The sequence below is a fragment of the Mesocricetus auratus genome, unplaced genomic scaffold, assembly GCF_017639785.1.
Source record: "Mesocricetus auratus isolate SY011 unplaced genomic scaffold, BCM_Maur_2.0 Super-Scaffold_4256, whole genome shotgun sequence".
NCBI classification, from domain to species: Eukaryota; Metazoa; Chordata; class Mammalia; order Rodentia; family Cricetidae; genus Mesocricetus; species Mesocricetus auratus.
The window spans coordinates 108520495-108542014 of NW_024429182.1; the positions used below are offsets into that span (position 1 = coordinate 108520495).

At 40.7% G+C, this 21520-nt stretch overlaps 1 protein-coding gene across 3 annotated transcripts in view; it reads right to left on the reverse strand.

The window, feature by feature from the left end:
• The window catches only part of Me3 (malic enzyme 3), a 197004-nt gene that overhangs the window by 118060 nt on the left and 57424 nt on the right, over positions 1–21520 (reverse strand). The window contains exon 1 of one of the 3 annotated variants that reach the window (XM_040728802.1): positions 7361–7381. The exons of the other annotated variants lie outside the window; for them this stretch is intronic. The gene's annotated coding sequence lies outside the window, so the exon portion shown is untranslated. Of the gene's footprint in view, positions 1–7360; positions 7382–21520 lie in introns of those variants that run through there. 3 annotated transcript variants of the gene reach the window in all.

Below are 21520 nucleotides of genomic sequence, written 5' to 3' on the forward strand. Positions count from 1 at the left end.
ATACTGGCAAATAGCATCCAAGAACACATCAGAAAACTCATCCAACATGATCAAGTAGGCTTCATCCCAGGGTTGGTTCAACATACGAAAATCCATCAATGTAATCCACCTTACAAACAAGCTGAGAAACAAAAATCACATGATCATCTCACTGGATGCTGAAAAAGAACTGGACAAAATCCAACACCCCTTCTTGATAAAGGTCTTGGAGAGATCTGTGATAACAGGTACTTACCTCAACATAATAAAAGCTGTATACAGCAAACCAACAGCCAATATCAAACTAAATGGACAGAAACTCAACGCAATTCCTCTAAGATTAGGAACAAGACAAGACTGTCCACCCTCTCCATACCTCTTCAATATTGTATTTGAAGTTCTAGCTAGAGCAATACGACAACAAAAGGAGATCAAGTGGATACAAATTGGAAAAGAAGAGGACAAATTTTCACTATTTGCAGATGATATGATTGTTTACATAAGTGACCCAAAAAACTCTACCAGGGAACTCCTGAAACTGATATATAATTTCAGCAAAATGTCAGGATACAAGATCAACTGAAGAAAATCATTAGTCCTACTATATAAAGATGATAAAATGGCTGAGAAAGAAATCAGAGAAAAGTCGCCTTTATAATAGCAAACAAACAACATAAAATACCTTGGGGTAATGCTAACCAAACAAGTGAAAGACCTGAATCACAAGAACTTTGTATATTTAAGGAAAGAAATTAAAGAAGACACCAGAAGATGGAAAGATCTCCCATGCCCTTGGATGGTAGAATCAACATAGTAAAAATGGTAATCTTACCGAAAGTAATATACAGATTTAATGTAATCCCCATTAAAAGCCCAGCACAATTCTTCACAGACCTTGAAAAAACAATAATCAACTTTATACGGAAAAACAAAAGACTCAGGATAGCCAAAACAACCCTGTTCAACAAGGCAACATCTGTAGGCATCACCATCCCTGACTTCAAGCTCTGTTACAGAGTTTGGTATTGGCACAAAAATAGACAGATAGACCAATGGAACTGAATTGAACACCCCAATATTAACCCATACAAGTATGAACACCTGATCTTTGACAAAGAAGCTAAAATTATACAATAGAAAAAAGAAAGCATCTTCAACAAATAGTGCTGTCATAACTGAATATTGGCATGTAGAAGACTGCAGATAGATCCATGTCTATCTCCATGCACAAAACTTAAGTCCAAATGGATCAAAGACTGTGGGGACACCAGACCTTGAGCAGAAACCCACTTCCCCTTTGGCCTGGGAGCAGGCAGCTGTGTAATGTTTACTGAAAACAATTCAGTGCTAAAGCTCTTGATAGGGCTCAGATAAGGGCTTGCTCACTGAAATACCATGCCTTTCACACCCCCTATGGCTAGATGCCTCTTCCTGTTTCCCTGCTGTGTCTCCCCGATTCTGGGGCCAGAGATTAAACCACCAGCCAGGAGGGTGAGAAGTCTGGAAAGAATTGTATGTAGATGGATGGCAGAAGTCCTTAAAAAAGGGAAGCTCTTTTTTTCTTAGAGAGACTTCTCCTGAGAGCTCTCTCCTAAGCGGACTGGGGTCTCCTCCTAAGCTGACTTGGGAAGCATAAAGTTTTCTTAAAGCAACCGACCGGTCTCTGTGTCATCTATCCCGACCACCTCGCTACATTCTCGGATGCAGGCTGCACAGCAGGTGCGACAAAAGACCTCAACATAAATCCAGCCACAGTGAACTTGTTAGAAGAGAAAGTGGGAGGCACCCTTGAATGAATTGGTACAGGAGACTGCTTCCTGAGCATAACTCCAGTAGCATAGACACTAAGATCGACAATTAATAAATGGGACCTCCTGAATCTGAGAAGCTTCTGTAAGGCAAAGTACACAGTCACCAAGACAAAAAGGCAACCCACAAATTGCCCAGCCCTGACAGAGGGCTGATCTCCAAAATTTACAAAGAACTCAAGAAGTAAGTCTCCAAAACACCAAAGGATCCAATTAAAAAGTGGGCTACAGAACTAAAAAGAGAATTCTCAGTAGAGGAGTCTAAAATGGCTGAGAGACACTTGAGAAAGTGTTTAACATTCCTAGCTATCTGGGAAATGCAAATCAAAACAACTCTGAGATACCATCGCACTCCTGTCAGAATGGCTGAAATCAAAAACTCCAAAGACAGTTTATGCTGGAGAGGATGTGGAGAAAGGGGAATACTCCTCCACTGCTGGTGGGAGTGCTGACTTGTACAGCCACTTTGGAAATCAGTATGGAGATTTCCAGAATAATGGAAATCAGTCTACTTGTAGTAGACCCAGCAATTCCACTCTTAGGCATATACCCAAAAGATGCGCACTCATACAATAAGGACATGTGTTCAAATATGTTCATAGCAGCATTATTTGTAATAGCCAGAACCTGGAAGCAACCTAGATGCCCCTCAACTGAAGAGTGGATAGAGAAAATGTGGTACATTTACATAATGGAGTACTAGTCAGTGGAAAAAAAACAGTGGAATCTTGAAATTTGCAGGTAAATGAACGGCCCTAGAAGAAACCATCCTGAGTGAGGTAACCCAGTCACAATATGAGAAACATGGTATGTACTCACTCATTTATGGATTTTAGACACGAATAAGGGGAGTGCCAGAGAGTCTGGGAAACAGAACCTTCATCCAGTGACTGATGGAAGCAGAGGCAGATACCCACAGACAAACACTGAGCTGAACTGGAATCCAGTGTCAGAAAGAAAGAACTGACAGTTAAAGGAGATAAGACTGGGCTGATTTAACCCACAGAAACAGTTGACCTGAATAAGGGGGAGCTTTTGGACCCCAGATTGATGGCTGTGTGGAAAGCTTGGGACTGACCCAGACCCCCTGCAGGTGGGTGTCAGTGAGGAGGCCTAGGTAGTCTATGGGGCCTTGGATAGTATTTATCACTGGCGTACAAATAGACTTTGAGTGCCCATGCCACAATATGGCATGTTCTTCCAGCCAGGACTCTTGGAGGAGGGCCTAGGCCCTGCCCTGAATGAAATGACAGTCACTGGAGATCCACCATGGAGGGCCTCACCCTCCCTGGGAATCCGAGTGGAGACCTGGTGGGTAGGGCGCGTGGAGGGGGTGGGGGGGTGGGGGGCGGGGGAGGAGGGGAGGGAGAGAGAACTGGGATAGACATGTGAAACAAGCTTGTTTCTAACTTAAATTAAAAAAAAAGAAAAAAATACATGGATGGGGAGATGAATTCATTTTGGAAGAAAATTATGTGGCAGATACTAATTTAGATCCTCTGGAATCTGAATGAAAAGACATAGAATGGTCCAGATGTCTATAGGCCCTAGGTGAACCATTCCTACAGCAAACCTGTGGTAGTGAGCCCCCACTAATATATCAATACACCAGTCTGTTCAGTGCTGCTATGAGAAAAATGTTGTATATCTGTGTAGACAATGCAGTAGCCACTGAATACACATAGCTCCTGAGATGTAGCCAATATAAATGAAAAATAGGACTTTTAAGTTCCTTTTATTTTAATTAACTTAGTAGAGAGGCACACATTGCTTTGGACAGGGAGGAACTTTCTCACATTGGAGGTTATTCCTAGCCAGGTCTAGTAAAAAGCATAGGGACCGAGTTCTGGATGGTTCTGAACCACCATATAAGTACCAGAAAGCAAGGGTCTAAGACATTGGATCCTTGGCCTTGTATCCTGCCTCAGTTGCATAATGGAGATACTTGAATCCAGTACCATGCAGAGTAGTGGCTCCTTGTGTGGAGCAGACTGAGAGAGCTGGGAAATAGGACCAGAGTTCAGCTCAGTGACAGACTTGCACCCTGAAGGTTTCAGCTGAGCCTGGGGGTAGTGTCAGAAGAGGCTTTTAAAGGAATTTGGGATCTTGTCCTGGTCAGCCCAGTGGTGTCGGGAGCTTCAGGAAAGGTAGTCCAGTTTTCATGATGGATGATTTAAAAATTAAGGATGAGGAAATAAAATAAAAAACTGCTAACTATGTGTTAGGGCAGAGTTTCATAAGCATGCTTTTGACTTTGCTCACACCAGGCGCTGATAAGTGTGAAACTATCAGCAGCTGAACCATAGATGAAGGTTTGTGTGGATCAAGCTGCCGTTTTACTCTTCCACCCAGACAATTAAATTAAAAGGGGCAGAGCAGTTAAAATTAAGCAATACCTTCATCTGAAAGCTCTTCATGCTGTATTTGACTACCTAATTCTAGGGGTTTGCTTCCTTTTGCAGGAATAAAAACAAAATACAAAAAACCCCAGCTTTTTAATATCCTAAGAGGAATGTAAAACTCAAAGGTTTACATTAAACACAGAGCAACTCTAGATTATCCACTTTATTTAGAAACTATGTTTAATGCAAAATTACAACAAGGATGTATGTCATTGGGGGGGTCACTGCTGAATATTTTTTGGGGGTTCTCTCTGTTGGATATGCAATCTCAGCTAAATGTTTTGAAGAGAAGGAATCAAATAAATTGCCCTATTTTGGAAAAAAACTGCTAACTATGAATACATGCAAATAAAATGATGCGACAGGAATTCTTATAGAAAGAATCTTTCTTCCCAGGAGCCTTCCTTGGCATGCTTTGCAAATATCGGAAAAAATTGGAATGTCTCATGATAGAACTTTGTGGTTTTTGGTGTATACTTACACAAGCAGAAGCGTTCTGAAATAGTTTGCAACCTGGTCTGTGAAGGCTTTTGTTGAAATGTGACCATGGAGAGGCGAAGTAGAAAAGTCAACACAGGGGCTGGAGAGGCTCAGTGGTTAAGAGTACTTGTTCTTTCTGAGGATTTGGATTTAGTTTGCAGCACACATGTGATGGTTTATAACCATATGCAACTCCAAGTAATCTGATGCATTCTTCTGTCCAGGTAGCAAGATGTCTCATCAATCCTAGTGTTTAATTTATATATTATCCTTCTGTGGTCTTTGATGGAGTTGAAGACAGATAGTTATAACCATAGTTTTCCTTAGTTATGATAAAAGAGAAGCTACATATAAGACTTTAGACTCACAAAGATAGGATAGATGATATTTTTTAAATCTTATGAAATGTTAATGAACAAAATATTGTAACTATGTTCTTACTTGATAACTGTTCTGTTACATATAATTTGACTATGTTAAAGTTGAAACTTTTCTTTTTATTTAGATAGAAAAGAGGAGATGATGGGGAAGTCCTGTGTATATGTCAATAAAGCACTGTTGGCCAATAGGGAAGCAAGATATGTGTGACTAGGAATTGAGGAGGATTCTGGGAAAGAAAGACACAAGCAGCCACAAAGTAGCTGCCATAGGGGTAAAAGGTCCGGACCATTTCTCTGGTAAGAGAAATGCTTAGATTAACAATTATGGGGGTGAATACTTGAGTCAGAGATAGCCAGTAACAAACCAAGCAAACGGGCAACAGCTTAATAATTAATATAGCGTCTTGTGTGTTATTTGGGGACTGCAACGCTAAAGAACCAAAGCAGCTGGCAAGGAAAAAACTACACTCTACATTCTTCTTACCTCCATGGGCATCAGTCATGCATGTGATGTACAGACATTCATGAAGGCAAAACACTCACACATACAATAAAATAAAATAAAAAATCTAAAAATCACTGATACAAATCTTTAAGACACTACTGGAGATGCCATCTTCTTAAGCATGGGCTTTGACAGAGGGGCCACAGTAAAAGACTTTTGCACGAAGGTATCTTGAGGTACTAGAGATATAGTTCTGACTGTAAAAACTCTGGGTAGCAACCAAGCCTGATGGACTGTGTTCAAACTCAGCTTGAGCCTCTTTTGTTTCAGACAGGGCCAGGTGGCAATGTTGTTGGGGCCCTGCAGTGCCTGGAAAGCGATCACACCTCTTTGCCCTTGAAGCACCTTAAGATCTTCAACTTCCCTTAACATTTTAAAAACATGCTTCTAATGGCAGTTATACCAATATAAACAGCTACTACAGATAAGCCAGTTTGGAGAATGTACTCCAGGAGTATATTTCTTAGTTCAGTTTCCAGTCCTAAGTCTCTAGGCTACACCCATTTTACAAAAGACCCATTGTGCTTCAGCTATTTTTTTTCTCATCTTCATGTAACATCACATAAGCAACTGTTCTTTTCCAGGCCCTAGTTTCACCTATTTTGGCAAAGTGCCCAATTCATGCTTCCTCCCTTTTGTGGGAATGTAGATGGTTCAGCAGAAATAATATGCAAGGAAGTAAATGTGAGAATAAGGGCTAGAGTTGTTGATAATTACAGGAGGAATAGAGTTAGCTGTGCTCACTCCTTTTGCCAAGATGAAAAAATGTATCTGAACTTGTTGGTTTTGGGGACAATGAAAGTACCATGTATAAGAGAATTTCAGAAAACATAAGACAAGTAGTGGTCTATTCCAGCTTGGGATCCCCACAGGCTAGGTTCAGAACCTTATGTTCCTGCAGAATCCTGTGTATTTCTCAACCAAGCTTCAACCTCTTGATTTAAAAAAGTTATTTGTCAGTCCATCTTCCTTCAAGACAAGGATTTGACTTGGTCTTAGTATCTTTGACTCCAAACACAGCTCTAGTTTTTTATAACTTATACATGAAGGATGAGTAGTACAGGAGTCCCACATTACTAGGAATGCTGTGTGATGATGCCTTTCCTTACCCATCCTTTGTGTCACACCACCAACTGACACCACTGTCACAAATTTCCCACAAGAGATTTCCTCAGATTTCAAGTAACACTGATTTTGCGAACAGTGTTTAGTGAGCACCTAACAATGCCAGTCAATCTTTAAAAATAAAGACAATGATGTGATACTTAGAAAATCTACAAGATACTTAGAAAAAAGTGGATAGGAGGGCAGACAACCAAAAAATTTTCAAGGTGAATATTCAGCAAGGTGACTATGGAGAGAAAGAGTTAGAGAGTTTGCTATACAAATATTATGTTGACCAATACTCTAAATTTTCCTCACCCTCAACACACCTCTGACAGTGAAGGTAAGAGGTGGCCATGGGTAGACAGGAGGAAAAGAGTGGTGTCTTTGCTTAGAAACTTTCTTGCCTGCTCTACTTCATTTACCCCTTTCTTCCAGGATCTCTTCAGTTGAAGACTCAAGCCAGCTTCCTTCTCCGTGTCATGACTCGCTGACTGAGCCAGCACAGCTTTGACTTATCTGTGACCTCCTGTCTTCTTCCTTTGTGTATTTTTCCCAGAAGCAATGATAAGAAGTATTTTCCTTCCCTCTGCTGCACTGCACCACCCATGAGTTCCCTTCAATGTAGCCCAGGGTAGAAGTTTCCTATTGGCTGGCCTTCTCATTGGACACATTAACTTTTTCCTGGGTCCATTTACTCACGTTTGCCTCGGTGTGGTAGACCAGTAGTCTCTGGCTGATGGATAGATGGGCAATCACACATGTCTCTTCAAAAACTAGTATTCAGTCTGGAAGACCAGAGAACCATAAGTTTTTGTAAATTCTTTATGTGATTCTGACACTATTAAGATTTGGAAACTACTGTTCTAGGACTTTTTTTTCTGAGTTTCTTTTGGAAGGAAAGGAGGTAGGACCCCACAAATAAGAGCTTCAGACACAATGTAAGCTTTCCTTGTTCTATCCTGGCTCAGTTCAGTTGCTCAACATCCAATTCTGCCATCTTTCTTTTCAAATGTCAACCAAAGTCTCCTAGATTCCTGTTGTGGTAGAGCCTGGGTGTCCATCCACCACTAGTGATCAATATTGCCCCTCTAAACTACTCCAAATTTGGCTTTAACCTTCAGTAGTCCCACCTGTGATTTGGAACAGGCAAAAGGTTGCTTGATTGTGTGGAGAAACAAGATTTATCAGGAAGCGCTGGGTTCATTTTAATTGATAGAAACTACGTATCTAGGGGGTCGGGAAAGCAACATCAAGGGAGACTATAGGGCCACACATATAGCTTTGTTGAAAGTCCTCACAACAGTCTGCTGAATCAGAATGAGAAGCCTACCACCTTTAGGTCTGCGGCTTAGAATGCTTTGTGCATCAATGTCTGCCTCTATTAGAAGAGAAAAAGACTGTTTTATGCTTCTACTTGTCTATTAAATAAATGCCAGGTTCCTCTTCTATACCAAGTACTTTGCTAGATGCTGGAATGGCCATTATTTGCCCAATATGTGTAGATAGATCCTAAATCTCACTTAATATTGGTATTAATGTTGTGCCTTATGTCAAATATTAATTAAGATGAATTTATTGCTTGAGAAGTAAAAGAAATCTTAGTCTTAAACTAATTTTATATTCCATATTACTTGGCATATACCTGGTTATTTGGTTAAAAATAAAACTGATGACATAAGTAGGTACATGATTGGCTTAGTGTCTTTGTTAATGATAAAACATGCCTTGCCTATTTTATTGCTTTACTGTATTAAAAATGTTCTCATATGGCTTATGTCATTTGAGCATAGTCAGGGCAGGCGTTATTATCCTCTTTACAGAAGAAGAAGAAGAAGAAGAAGAAGAAGAAGAAGAAGAAGAAGAAGAAGAAGAAGAAGAAGAAGAAGAAGAAGAAGAAGAAGAAGAAGAAGAAGAAGAAGAAGCCTAAATGGGTCATGGGCATGTGCTTCCCAAGGGACATTCTAAGTCACATGAAAATAATGACTATTTCAATTATTTTGAAGATTAGTTTTTGCAAAAATGTTGATAAGAACCATTATCAGAGAAGAATGAAAGACTCTGCTCCTGAAGTTCTTGTCAACTCTGGAATTTTATCCCCACTGAACAAGAGATGAATGGATAGAAAGACTATGAATCGTTCTCTTGGGAAAATTCAGTGGCAGACTGAATGCTGCACGACCCCTTATTCCCAAGAGCTTTTTATTGAAATTTTAAATAATGTTTTTCTTGGCACTCTTATGGCTCTCACTCAGCTGAACCTCACCCAGGATAACAGCAGAGCAGCAGCTGAGAACAAAGGAGGCAGCTTCCTTCCTCCAACAACATAACTGCACTTTGATGGGTCCAGCCTGGGAGGATTATGTCAAAAAGTAAACTATAGCTAGAGTAATAAAACAATTAGACATGCCTTGGGAGGGCTCAGAATAGTCCTTGTACGTGCATACCTGGTGTGTATGGATGAGTGGGAGGAGGTGCCAGAATACGACATAACTCAGCTAAAGACAAGCTTATCAGTAGTGTTATTCTCGAACAGTTAATTAAGCTTTTCTAACCATCACACAGACTCCATTCTGCTGGGTCTTGATCAGCTCTGTTATCTGACCTGGTGAACCAGGAAGGAGGTCATTTTTCTAGGGACAAATGGCCATTGTGTATCACAGATAAGGATAACCAGTCTCTAGCTTGCCACCAGGAGGTATGAGTTCTGAGGTCTAGAGTCCACTGGGGAGTGGGTTTATAACAACTGCATCTAAGTACATTGTTGGTGTTCTGGTTAGTTTTTGTCATTCTGACACAAGCTGGAATCATGTGAGAAGTGAGAAGGGGGAATCTCAACTGAGAAACTGCCTCCATCACATTGACCTGTGGGCATGTCCGTGGGGGCATTTTCTAGCTTAATGATAGATGGAGGGGAGCCTCGTCCACTATGAGCAGTGCCACACTCATGAAGGTGGTCCTGGAGTGTCTAAGAAAGCAAGATGAAGAAGTCATGGCAACAAGCTAATGCGCAGTGTTCCTCTATCATCCCTGCAGCAGTTCGAGCCTTCAGGTTCCTCCTCTAAGCTCCTGCTTTGGTATGGTGGTTTGAATGGAAATGGGTCATATGTTTGAATATTGTACCCAGTTGATGGGACTATTTGGGAATGACTAGGACATGAGGCTTTGCTAGAGAGAGTTTTGAGGTTTCAAAAGACTTGTGCCATTTCAAGCGTGTTCTCTGCCTTCTGCTTGTGCTTGTGGATTAAGATAGGAGCTCTACTTTGCAGTGTGTGCTGCCTATTGCTTGCTAACTCTGCTCAGCCATCTTATATGCTAATCCTATGAAGTGAAGCCTCGTTAAATACTTTGTTTTAGAAGTTGCCTTGGTCAGGGTGTTTTTATCATAGCAATAGAAATATAGCTATGGCTCCCATTGATAATGGACTGCAACCTGTAAGCCAAATGAACGCTTTTCTCCCTGAGTTGTTTTTGGTCATGGTGTTTATCACAGCAACAGGAAGAAAACTAGAATAGTCAACATGTACAAGGAATTCCCATTTCTTACGACAGTGGCTTCCAAACTTTACTATCTATCTAAAGGGGCTACTCTTAGATCCAAAGGAGACTCCAATTCCCTAAAAACTCCAAAAGGCAGTCCAAATATCCAGAAATGGACTCAAGCTGGACTATAGTAGGATTTCTTGTAGTTAGACAAAACCTAGTGTTTCTCAGAAACTTGTGAATCCATTTCCTCTCTACCAAAAGGGTCACTTCCATGGGAAAAAGGCCTATTTGTGGTACCTATTAGCACACCAAAGCTCATGCTGGCCTCTAGGCTCCCCCAGTATCGCAAGTACCTCTTACACACTCTAAAGCCCATGCTGGCATCCTGCTCTTTCAGCACTCCTCACCCCCTCCCTGCCCAAACTTGCCCAGCTCATAGACTTCCCTCCCCCAGCTATTCATTCCCCTTATAACTATGCTGTTTTCCATATTCTCTCTCTCTCTCTCTCTCTCTCTCTCTCTCTCTCTCTCTCTCTCTCTCTCTCTCTCTCTCTCTCTCTCTCTCTCCTGGCATATTTCTTTCTCTACTTTGGACTCTTCCCAATAATTGTCCCTTTGGCTGTTTTCTGTGTCATATTCACAATAAAAACGCCCCCCCTTACCGTATTATGGAGTGGTCATTAGTCAATTTGTAAGTCTACCACTGTATAAGGCAGGCCTTGAGAATGTCCCCCATTCTGCAGATCAGAAAGCTGAGGCTGAAGACCCCTCAAACTGTGGCCCTAATAAGGTTCAGAAATGAATCTTGAGTCAAGTGCATTTCAACATGCTGACTCTTTAATTCATTTAAACATTCAGTCATTTAGCAAGCATGGTTTGAATAGCAGTTTTATCTAGGTAGCTGGTATTTGAGAAATATATTTGTGTACACACACACACACACACACACACACACACACACACACACACACAGCCTCTATCTTTATAGATCACCAGTCTGGGGATCCTTTAGTTCAAACCAGTTTTCTTGACAGCCTCCTATTTCAGCAGTAATTCAGATTTTGCAGGGGCTGCTTTAGTCCCTGAAAAGCTGGGAGATGAGCAGAAAAGCACAGGAACCTTTTTGCTGCACTTCAGGTGTACTCAGAATGATTTCCCCATAAGAGACAGGGGGCCACCAACCAGGGAGAACAGACTTCCAAGTCAGTTCCTGGCTTCAGAAGGTGACTCATCCTCATCTGGTGTGATCCTGGATAACTTTCCCAACCTCTTTGAGCCTCAACTTGCTGATCAACAGAAGGAAGATTGTAATATCCATTTCAAAGGATTGCCAGGAGACTTGCTTGGAGCCCCCTGTTGTGATGTGCCTGGCTAGCTAGTGGTTAGCTCTTGTAATAAACACAGCTGTGACTGGGCTCTTTCTGAATGCCCTGGAGAACATGTGGATTCCCAAGCCTCCCACTTGTTTGTTTTAAAAATAAGTTTCATCCGCATAGACTTCACCCTCCATTGGTTCTACTCATTCCTCAGTTCTCAGAGTTGGGATTCTATTTATTTGGGAGTTGGCGCTCAATAAATTTTAACTGGTGAACCCTCCAGATCTAAATGGAATGATACAAACTCAGAGGGACTGGACTGAAAGTGGAATGTTCAAGATTGCCTTTGGAATGGTATTTCCGGGTTTTATTAGTTTTTATGAAAAGAAGGGGGTGGGATCTCAAGCCATGTGAGTCTATGTTTTGTCAGTGCTTAGCTTATATAATCAACATTGAGTTGTTTTCTTTGTCCCCACCTCCACCAGATAGAATCTGATCCTTGTACTTGATGAATTTTAGTATCCCTTTCTTTTAACTCCTCAGTTCATAAACTTGATTAACTCTGGGGCCTATGAGCTTAGGCACCATTTGTGCATGGTTAAAGCACTCTTGTCTGTTCTTGTTTTCCAGGAATGTCACTGGAATTCCTGCACATGTGGATGGGCTCTTCTAGAGTAACATCTCCTGCTCGAAAAGAGGCCATGTTGACATTCTCTGAGACCCGCAGGGTGCAGGGTGACCTTTCCTCTAACTGCTCCAAGGAAAACAGCTCCATGCCAGAAGCTATATTTAGTGTCATTTGGCTAACAGAATCTTATAAAACCTATATCCTGAGATAAGTAAAGTCAACATTTAAAATCTCCTTTAAATGATTTCTGCTAACCCTCAGGGATAGACTTCAACATAGTGTACAACTTTGCCATTCTCAGAGCAAGCAGGCTTTCCCATGCCTGTGTATGTTGATGTGGGAGACCTTCTGTAGGAAAGTCTTCCCATGCCTGTCTGCCAGTCACTAGAGTGGGCTAAAGAAGAGGATGTTCACTCACACCTAATGGAATATTGGTTCTCAAAATTCAGTGTGCATTAGGAGCACCTTAGTGACTGACTTTGATTTCAACTCAAAAAATCATGATACCATCCAGGTTACCTGCATCAGAAGGACAAGTGTTGCTTAGACTTAAGGCTCAATCTCAAATTCAGGAGTAAAGGTGACTCCCCCAGTATTTAGGAAGTATGTGAGCTGGCATAATTGATTAGGAAAATTTACTAAGGATAAAAGATATGTGAAAATGTACCTTTTGAGTGAGAAGCAATGGCAAAAAGGAAAAATACTGTTGTTTGACATAACTATTAAGATAATTGATTTTTTAATTTAGTCATTTCCTTTTTAAATTTAGAAATAATAATTTTACATATCAATCCCCCCTTCCCTCTCCCTCCCATTCTCCCATGCCCCATACCAACCTCCCAACCAACCCTCCACCCACTCCCCAAGGATGGTGAGGCCTTCCATGGGGGAATCATCAAAGTCTATCACAACATTTGGGGGAGGGCCAAGGCCCTCCTCCATGTATCTGGGCTGAAATAGTATCCCTCCATAGGGAATGGGCTCACACAGTCGATTTGTGAACTAGGGATAAATACTGGTTCCACTGTTAGAGCTCCCATAGCCTGCCCAGGCCTCCTAGCAGGTACCCACATTGAGAGGATTTGGTTCAGTCCAATGCTGGTTCCCAAGCTTTACAACTGGGATCTGTGTGCTCTCACTAGATCAGGTCAGTTGTTTCTGTAGGTTTCTCCAACACGGTCTTGACTCCTTTGCTCATCCCTCCTCCCTCTCTACAACTGGATTCCAGGAGTATGGCTCAGTGCTTAGTTGTGGGTGCCTGCTTCTGCTTCCATCAGCGGCTGGATGAAGGCTATTCATGGGGCCTGGTCTGGTCCTATGTTGGTTCCCCAGCTGTCAGACTGGGGTTTGTAAGTTCCCACTTTCTCAGGTCAGTTGTTTCTTCAGGTTTCCCCAGTGTGGCTCATCCCTCCTCCCTCTCTGAAACTGGATTCCAGGAGGTGGGCTCAGTGCTTAGCTGTGGATCTCTGCTTCTACTTCCATCAGCTACTGGATGAAGGCTCTAGGATGGCATTTAGGATAGTCATCATTCTCACTATAGGGGAAAGGCATTTAAGGTAGTCTCTCCACTATTGCTTAGGTTCCTACTTGGGGTCATCCTTTTGGATTTCTGTATAATTCTCTAGTGCCAGATTTCTCTTTAAACCTATAGTGGCTCCCTCTATTGATGTGTTTCTTTTCTTGCTCTCCTCTATTCCTCACCCCACTCAATCTCTCTGATCCCTCATGTTCTCCTTCCTCTTTCTCTTCTTTCCTCCTCTTTCTCCTACCTCCCTCCCCCTCCCCCATGCTCCCAATTTGTTCAGGGACTCTTGTCTTTTCCACTTCACTGGGGGACTGTCTCTCTTACGGTCCTCCTTGTTTCCTTGCTTCTCTGGAGGTGTGGATTGTAGGCTGGTAATCCTTTGCTTTATGTCTAATATTCATATATGAGTGAGTACATACCATGTTTGTCTTTTTGTGACTGGGTTACTTCACTCATGATAGTTTCTTCTAGTTTGCCTGCAAATTTGCCTGCAAATTTCAAGATTCCATTTTTTTCTGTTGAGTAGTACTCCATTGTGTAAATGTATTATACTTTCTGGATCCATTCGTCAGTTGAGGGGCATCTAGGTTGCTTCCTGGTTCTGGCTATTACAAATAATCCTACTATGAAACAGTTGAACAGATGTCCTTATTGTATGAATGTGCATCCTTTGGGTATATGCCTAAGAGTGCAATTGCTTGTGTTAGACTGGTTCCCATTGTCCTGAGAGACTGCCATACTGATTTCCAATGTGACTGTACAAATTTGCACTTCCACCAGCAATGGAGAAGCATTCCCCTTTCTCCATATCCTTTCTAGCATAAACTGTCATTGGTGCTTTTATTTTATTGTTGTCATTAGTGTTTTTGATTTTAGCCATTCTAACAGGTGTAAGATGGTATCTCAGAGTTGTTTTGATTTGCATTTCCCTGATGGCTAAGGATGTTGAGCAATTTCTTAAGTGTTTTTCAGTCATTTTAGATTCCTCCATTGAGAATTCTCTATTTAGTTCTGTACCCTACTTTTTAATTGAATTATTTGGTGTTTTTGTGACTATCTCTTTGTATGTTTTGGAAATCAGCCCTGTCTCTGATATGGGGTTGGTGAAGATCTTTTCCCATTCTGTGGGCTGCCTTTTTGTCTTGTTGACTGTGTCCTTTGCCTTACAGAAACTTCTCAGTTTCAGGAGGTCCCATTTATTAATTGTCAATCTCAGGGTCTGTGCTACTGGTGTTATGTTCAGGAAGCTGTCTCCTTTACTAATTTGTTCAAGGTACCTCCCACTTTCTCTTCTAAGAGGCTCAGTGTGGCTGGAGTTATGTTGAGGTCTTTGATCCATCTGGACTTAAGTTTTGTGCATGGTGATAGGTATGGATCTACCTGCAGTCTTCTACATGTCTGCATCCAGTTATGCCAGCACCATTTGTTGAAGATGCTTTCTTTTTTCCATTGTATAGATTTAGCTTCTTTGTCAAGGATCAGGTGTTCATAGGTGTGTGGGTTAATATCAGGGTTTGCAATTCAGTTCCATTGGTCTACCTGGCTGTTTTGTGCCAATACAAAGCTGTTTTCATTACTGTAACTCTATAGTGCAGCTTTAAGTCAGGGATGGTGATGCCTCCTGAAGTTCCTTTATTGTACAGGGTTGTTTTGGCTATCCTGGGTCTTTTGTTTTTTTCATATAAAGTTGAATATTTTGCTTTCAAGTTCTGTGAGGAATTGTGTTGGGATTTTGATAGGGATTTCATTGAATATGTAGATTGTTTTTAGTAAGATTGCCATTTTTTTCTATGCTGATCCTACTTATCCAAGAGCATGGGACATCTTTCCATTTTCTGGTATCTTCTTTCATTTCTTTCTTTAATGACTCAAAGTTCTTGTCATAGGTCTTTCACCTGATTGGTTAGAGTTACCCCAAGATATTTTATGTTGTTTGTGGCTATTGTAAAGGGTGATGTTTCTCTGATTTTTTTCTGAGCCCCTTTATTGTCTATATATAGTAGGGCTACTGATTTTTTCAAGTTATACTTGTATCCTGCCACTTTGCTGAAGGTGTTTATCAGCTGTAGGAGTTCTCTGGTAGAATTTTTCTGGACACTTATGTAAACTATCATATCATCTGCAAATAGTGAAAGTTTGACTTCTTCCTTTCCAATTTATATCCCCTTGATCTCTCTTTTTTTTCTGGTTGTTCTAGCTAGAACTTCAAGTACAACGTTGAAGATATATGGAGAGAGTGGACAATCTTGTGTTGTTACTGATTTTAGAGGAATCATGTTGAGTTTCTCTCCATTTAGCTTGATGCTGGCTGTTGGTTTGCTGTATATTGCCTTTATCATTAATTCACACTCACTCATTCATTTTTTTCTTCAGTGAGTGTACTCTGTGTAACATGTATAATGCTAGTTCCAAGAAAAGAAATTGAAAGGTCCCAAAGCAATACTCATTTAGGTAGAACTCACTCACAAAACACAAGGTGAAGTGATTTGTCATTCATTCAAAATTACCAAACAGAATGATACCATTTGTTATGCAAAAACTTGTGGAACCAGCAAGTGCTTTGTATTATATAATGGAGTGGGCAGTAGGAATGCAGTTCAAAAAACAAAATCAAAAACAAAAAACAGAAGTTTACTTTCAAATGAGGATGACAATATTATCCAATTACTTAAAAAACCATTTTAGTAGAAGAAATACAACAAAGCGGTTATAGACAATTCTACAACAGTATGTAGAGAGCTAGAGCCTGGGTGTGGGTGGTTTGGGGGGGTGTATGTGTTATGTGTTTAGACAAGGCTTCCATGAAGAAGCTATAGTTGAAATAATTCCTGAAAAATAAAGAGTTAGTTAACTTCAACAAGAGTGTTCGGAAAACTGGTTGTATACATGCAAAATTTGATATTAGATCCATATGGATTGAAATGAATACAAGAATTAAAACATTAGACTGGAAACTTTGCTTCTTTGGTCTGGGAAATGATTTCTTTTTGATACACACCCCCAGGAAACAGAAGCTAAATATACAATTGGAACTGCAGCGATTCAAACACCCTGGCACAGCAAAACTAACAGTCAGCATAATGGCTGGTGGTCTGAAGAACCGAAGAAAATGTTTGCAAACCACATAGCTTAAAATATAAAAGGAACATGACTCAGTGGAAATAAGAGCGACAAAAACAAAATCAAAGTAACACCAAACCTAACCTGGCTGTTGGAATATTCCTCAGCTGGTGGTGCGTTAGCTTGGTACACATAAAGGCATGCTTAGCACTACATCACCACATAAACCGAGTGTATCTGTGTATCCTATAATCCCAGTGATCCAGGAAGGAAGTCAAGTTCTAGATTTTCATAAGGAATGGTCCTATTAAGAGGTGTGGATTGGTTAGAGTAGGTATGGCCTTGTTGGAGGAAGTGTGTCATTATGGAGACAGGCTTTTAGGTCACATATATGCTCAGGCCATGTCCAGTGTCTCAGTTCACTTACTGTTTTCCTTCAGTTCAAAGATGTAGAATTCCTAGCTCTCTCTTCAGCTCCCTGCATGCTTCCATGGCCCTCCGTGATGATAATGTATTGAACCTCTGAACTATCAGCCACCACAATGGAATGTTTTCCTTTATAAGAGTTGCTGTGATCATGGTATCTCTTCACAGCAATAGAAACCCTAACTAAGATATCATTTTTGACTACATAGTGTGTTTGAGGCCAGACTTGAATATAAGAGACACTATCTCCAAGAAGGGGACAAAAACAAAGAAAAAATGCCCCCCCCCACCAATTTGAATAAAATAGGAGCAAAGGACTCAAACAGACATTTCTCCAAAAACAAACAACTGTCAACAGGTACAGGAAAAGATGTTCAGTGTCCTTAGTCATTAGGGAAATGCAAATTAAATGTGCTATCACTTCACTTGTGTGAGGATAGCCATTGTCAAATAAAATATAACAAATGCTGGCTGGAGATTTTAGAAAGCTGAAACTCTGCCTTATTGCTAGGGATGTAAACTGTTGCAAGGGAGCAAAGTAAGGAGATTGCTCAAAAATGAAATAAAATAAAAAGTCTACCACATAATCTAACAATGTTGCTCCTGGTATTTTTTTCAAAGAGTTGAAATCAGTATCTCAAACAAATATTAGCATTCTATGTGCATTGCAGTCCTGTTCACAACAGCCAGGATGTGGAAACATTTCAAATATCCCTTGATAAATGAATGGATTAAAAATATGGTATGGTATGCATGTTCAACAGAGAATACTATTCATCTTTGAAAACAAAGGAAACCCTACAAAATTAAACAACATGGAACCCTGAGGTCATTTAGCACAACAAAATGAGCCAGTTACAGCTGGACAAATACTGCACAATTGCACACATCTGACATTTACCAAATAGTCAAACCTGTATAATTATGGTTGCCATGGGTTCAGGAAAGGATGAAATGAGGTAAAATTTCAGTTGTGCAAAATGAAGTTCTAGAGATCTGTTGTACAGTATGTGCACTTATAATAGCTCACAATAACATTTTAAGTGTTTCATATTTATATGTCTGTTTTAAAGGGTGGATTTTGCATTAGCTGTTCTACAATAGTAGTAGTAGTAGTAATAGCAACACGTAGAAACTCTATGGTAAAGAATGATTCTATATTTTTAATATAACAACAATAAAGGTAGTTAATCAGTCTGAGTGGTTGAAGTAGCATTCAGCTGTGCTGTCTAGATGGAGACAAGATAGGTTCTCAAGGCTTTTGGAAGGGAAGGAGCATAATGGACCAGGGTTGTGTGGTGTGTGGGTGGTTTGTTTAGGGCTAAGGTTTGTAACCTTACAGCAAAAAATCATTATAAGCTTTGAACTGAAGAGAAACACAATAAATTTCCTCCTCCCCCAGAAGATCACTTTGGCTATAGCAACAAAGAGAATTTTTGGTGGGGACTAAGAATATACTGATGAATTGGGTTTTCTGCAATTGTCTGGATAATGAGATGGCAGCCTTGGTTCAGATGATGGGACACAGGTGGAGAGAAACTTAAGGATAAATGTATTATAGAAATAAAAAGAACAGGACCTGGTGACAGATGTGCCCTGGGGTTGGATGAGAGAAAGGGGTCAGGGGTTCAAGGAACATTGTCACCATAACTGGATGACTGATGATGGCATTATTCATATTGGACACAAATGATAAGAACCAGAATTATTCTGGAGAGACATTTCTCATATTTTACCTTACATATACTGAGTTTGTTTTTGATACTTCACTTAGAGATACCCTGTAAGTATCTAGGTGTCTTGAAGTCTGTATATATTGTTCAGTTTTTATAATATTTACTTGAGTAAAACTCTGTGCCCAAAAGAAGTGTTTGGAGAAAAATATTGAGTCAGGCATTTGTTTTTTGTCTTCCTTGTGTCTCCTCCAGCTTTGATTTATTCTGTAATGGGCAGGGCAAGTAGTTGTTTTGCTTCAGTCTTTAGCCACTATTGGGCATTTTTCTGCATTCTTTTCCTGGATTACTTCACAAGAAATAACAAGAATAAGGGGTTTCATTCATCACAGGTTTACAGAATATTTGGTTGTACTAGGACTCAGACAGCCACAGTGAAGTGTGTGGGCTGCACACCATAGTGGCAAGTTGTAGGGACATCTATTTATTTATTTGTTTGTTTATTTATTTATTACATTTCAATTCCAGTTCCCCCTCCCTCCTCTCCTCCCGCTCCCCCTACTCTTCTCTCCTCCCATCTGCTCCAAGGAGTGGGTAAGGTCTCCCCTAGGAAATCTAAGTTCTAGGGACGTTTGAGGTCAGCTGTCTCCAGCTCTTATTTCTTGTATCTAATTTTAACATAACTGCTGCACTTTATAGCACTTCCACTGACTGAAGTGTTGCTTCAGGTGGGTGGATCAGGGATGCCATCCATAGATTGTTTATTACTTATGTCGGCAGAGGACGTTACTAGGTAACCCATGAATACCACAGCGTAGATCATCAATGCGATCGACACCATGAAGAGGCTCCATTATTTAACCTACCTTTATTTAGTACCTGTTTACTAGGTATAGGACTACTAGATGTGGGATACTGGTACACATAGCCCCACACTTACGGTGGTAGATAAGGGAATGTGCTTTTGCTCAGGAGCCCGCATCCTAGAGAGGCAATATGGAGAAACTGATGCCATTTAAGATAATGATAAGCATAGATATAGAATGTTCAGTGCTATGGGACTGTAGAATACAGAGAAGTCATCTCCTTGGCAACTTGGGGTATGTGTGTATGTCCTGAAGACATGCCTTTGAAATATTATCTTTAGACACCTCTTCAAGCCTGGAGACATGAGATAGAAAGCCACAGCCAGATCAGTTCCCTATCTGGGAGGTGAGGGTAACAGTGTAGTGGTATTAAGCAAGGGGGCTGGAGGTAGGTTGAACCAGACAGAAATGAGATAACGGTATTACTTTGGAGGCAATGGGGGTCCAGTGAAGGTGTTATAGTATGGCCTTAGGTGTGCGTTGAGTAAACAGTGGATCTAAGGGAAATAGGGAACCAGTCTATCAAGCCAAATGTCTAATTGTCACTCAGTCTCTGTGGAAGGCTGGAGAGAAGCAGAAACTGGAGGCCGTGAGGCAGTAATAGCAATAGCATCTCCAAGTCAAGAGGCTGAGCTCAGATGAATCCCAACCTGCTGGAATCATAACCTTGTAGTCTCTTGAAATGTAAGAAAATGAATTTTTGCTGTATAAGTCACATTACCTGTGGCATCTTGTTATGGCAACCTGACCAAATCAACACACTCCCCGTGAGCTAAATCTCACCATGGTCCAAGCCTGCCTGGACAGGGGATACAAGAAGTCTCCTGGGAACTGAGATCATGTTCCCTGGTTTTTGTTTCTCTAACTGGCCCATCTTCTTCATCATTACAATTACAAAGACCATCACAGCCCAGGCAAGAGAAGTAAAGGTATTTGGTCACTTGACCAAGAATGTCATTGGGTTGTTTTGTTCAGTTTGTGGTTTTATTAGAAAGAACTTTCCAATTGGTTCAAAAGCCTGCAGAGACTCCTCACACTGTACCAGATCAGAGCCAGAATTGTAGACTTTTGGGAGGGAGAACATTCCAGCTCAACCTGCAATGACCAGTGAGCTCTGTTGACAAGTACAACATGGGAGAATTGTATGTATGCATGTGTATGTATGTATGTATAATTTATCTGTCTTCAAGAAGAAAGGCCATCGAGGAAGTACTTTATAAAATCCATGTTCCCTTTGGAGAGGGTGACTTCATTACTACTTCCAAAGAGACATAGGAAGGTGAGCCTTAATTAGTTGCCTTATTTGGACAAACAGAACACTGTCTGGGAATCTCACTGTAACCAATAAGAAGACAGAATTTTCACAGACAATTGCTGGATGTGATCAAGTCAGTCTCCAGATCTAAGATAAGCCACTTAGCTAAGGATGGCTACTCTAAAATAGCAACAAGGAACCTTTTACCCAACTGCCCTTCAGATTTGGAGATCCAAGTTTTCTTGTTTATGCCTAGCAACAAGGCAAAGATAAATAGAAAGCAATTTAGATTATCTAAGGAAGCCTCCGCAGTTCAGTAAGACCTGAGAGTACACTTTCTGACCACTCCTTCAGAGGAGGTACACTGAGGCCGGGAATAGTCAGAATTTAGAAGACAAAGAAGTAGCATTTGAGTCCTGGCTCATTGGTTACTCTGCATTTGGCCTCAGGACAGTTATTTAGTCTTCCATTTGTTCTCAGAATGATCATCTATAAACCTGGCATGCTATGGACCCTTCTGCACAGAGTGACTAAGGATTCAGTGTGACTGCGAATGAAAACCAACCAACCAAAAAAAAAAAAAAAAAAAAAACCAAAGAAATTGGGTGGAGATGATGAAGGTGGGCT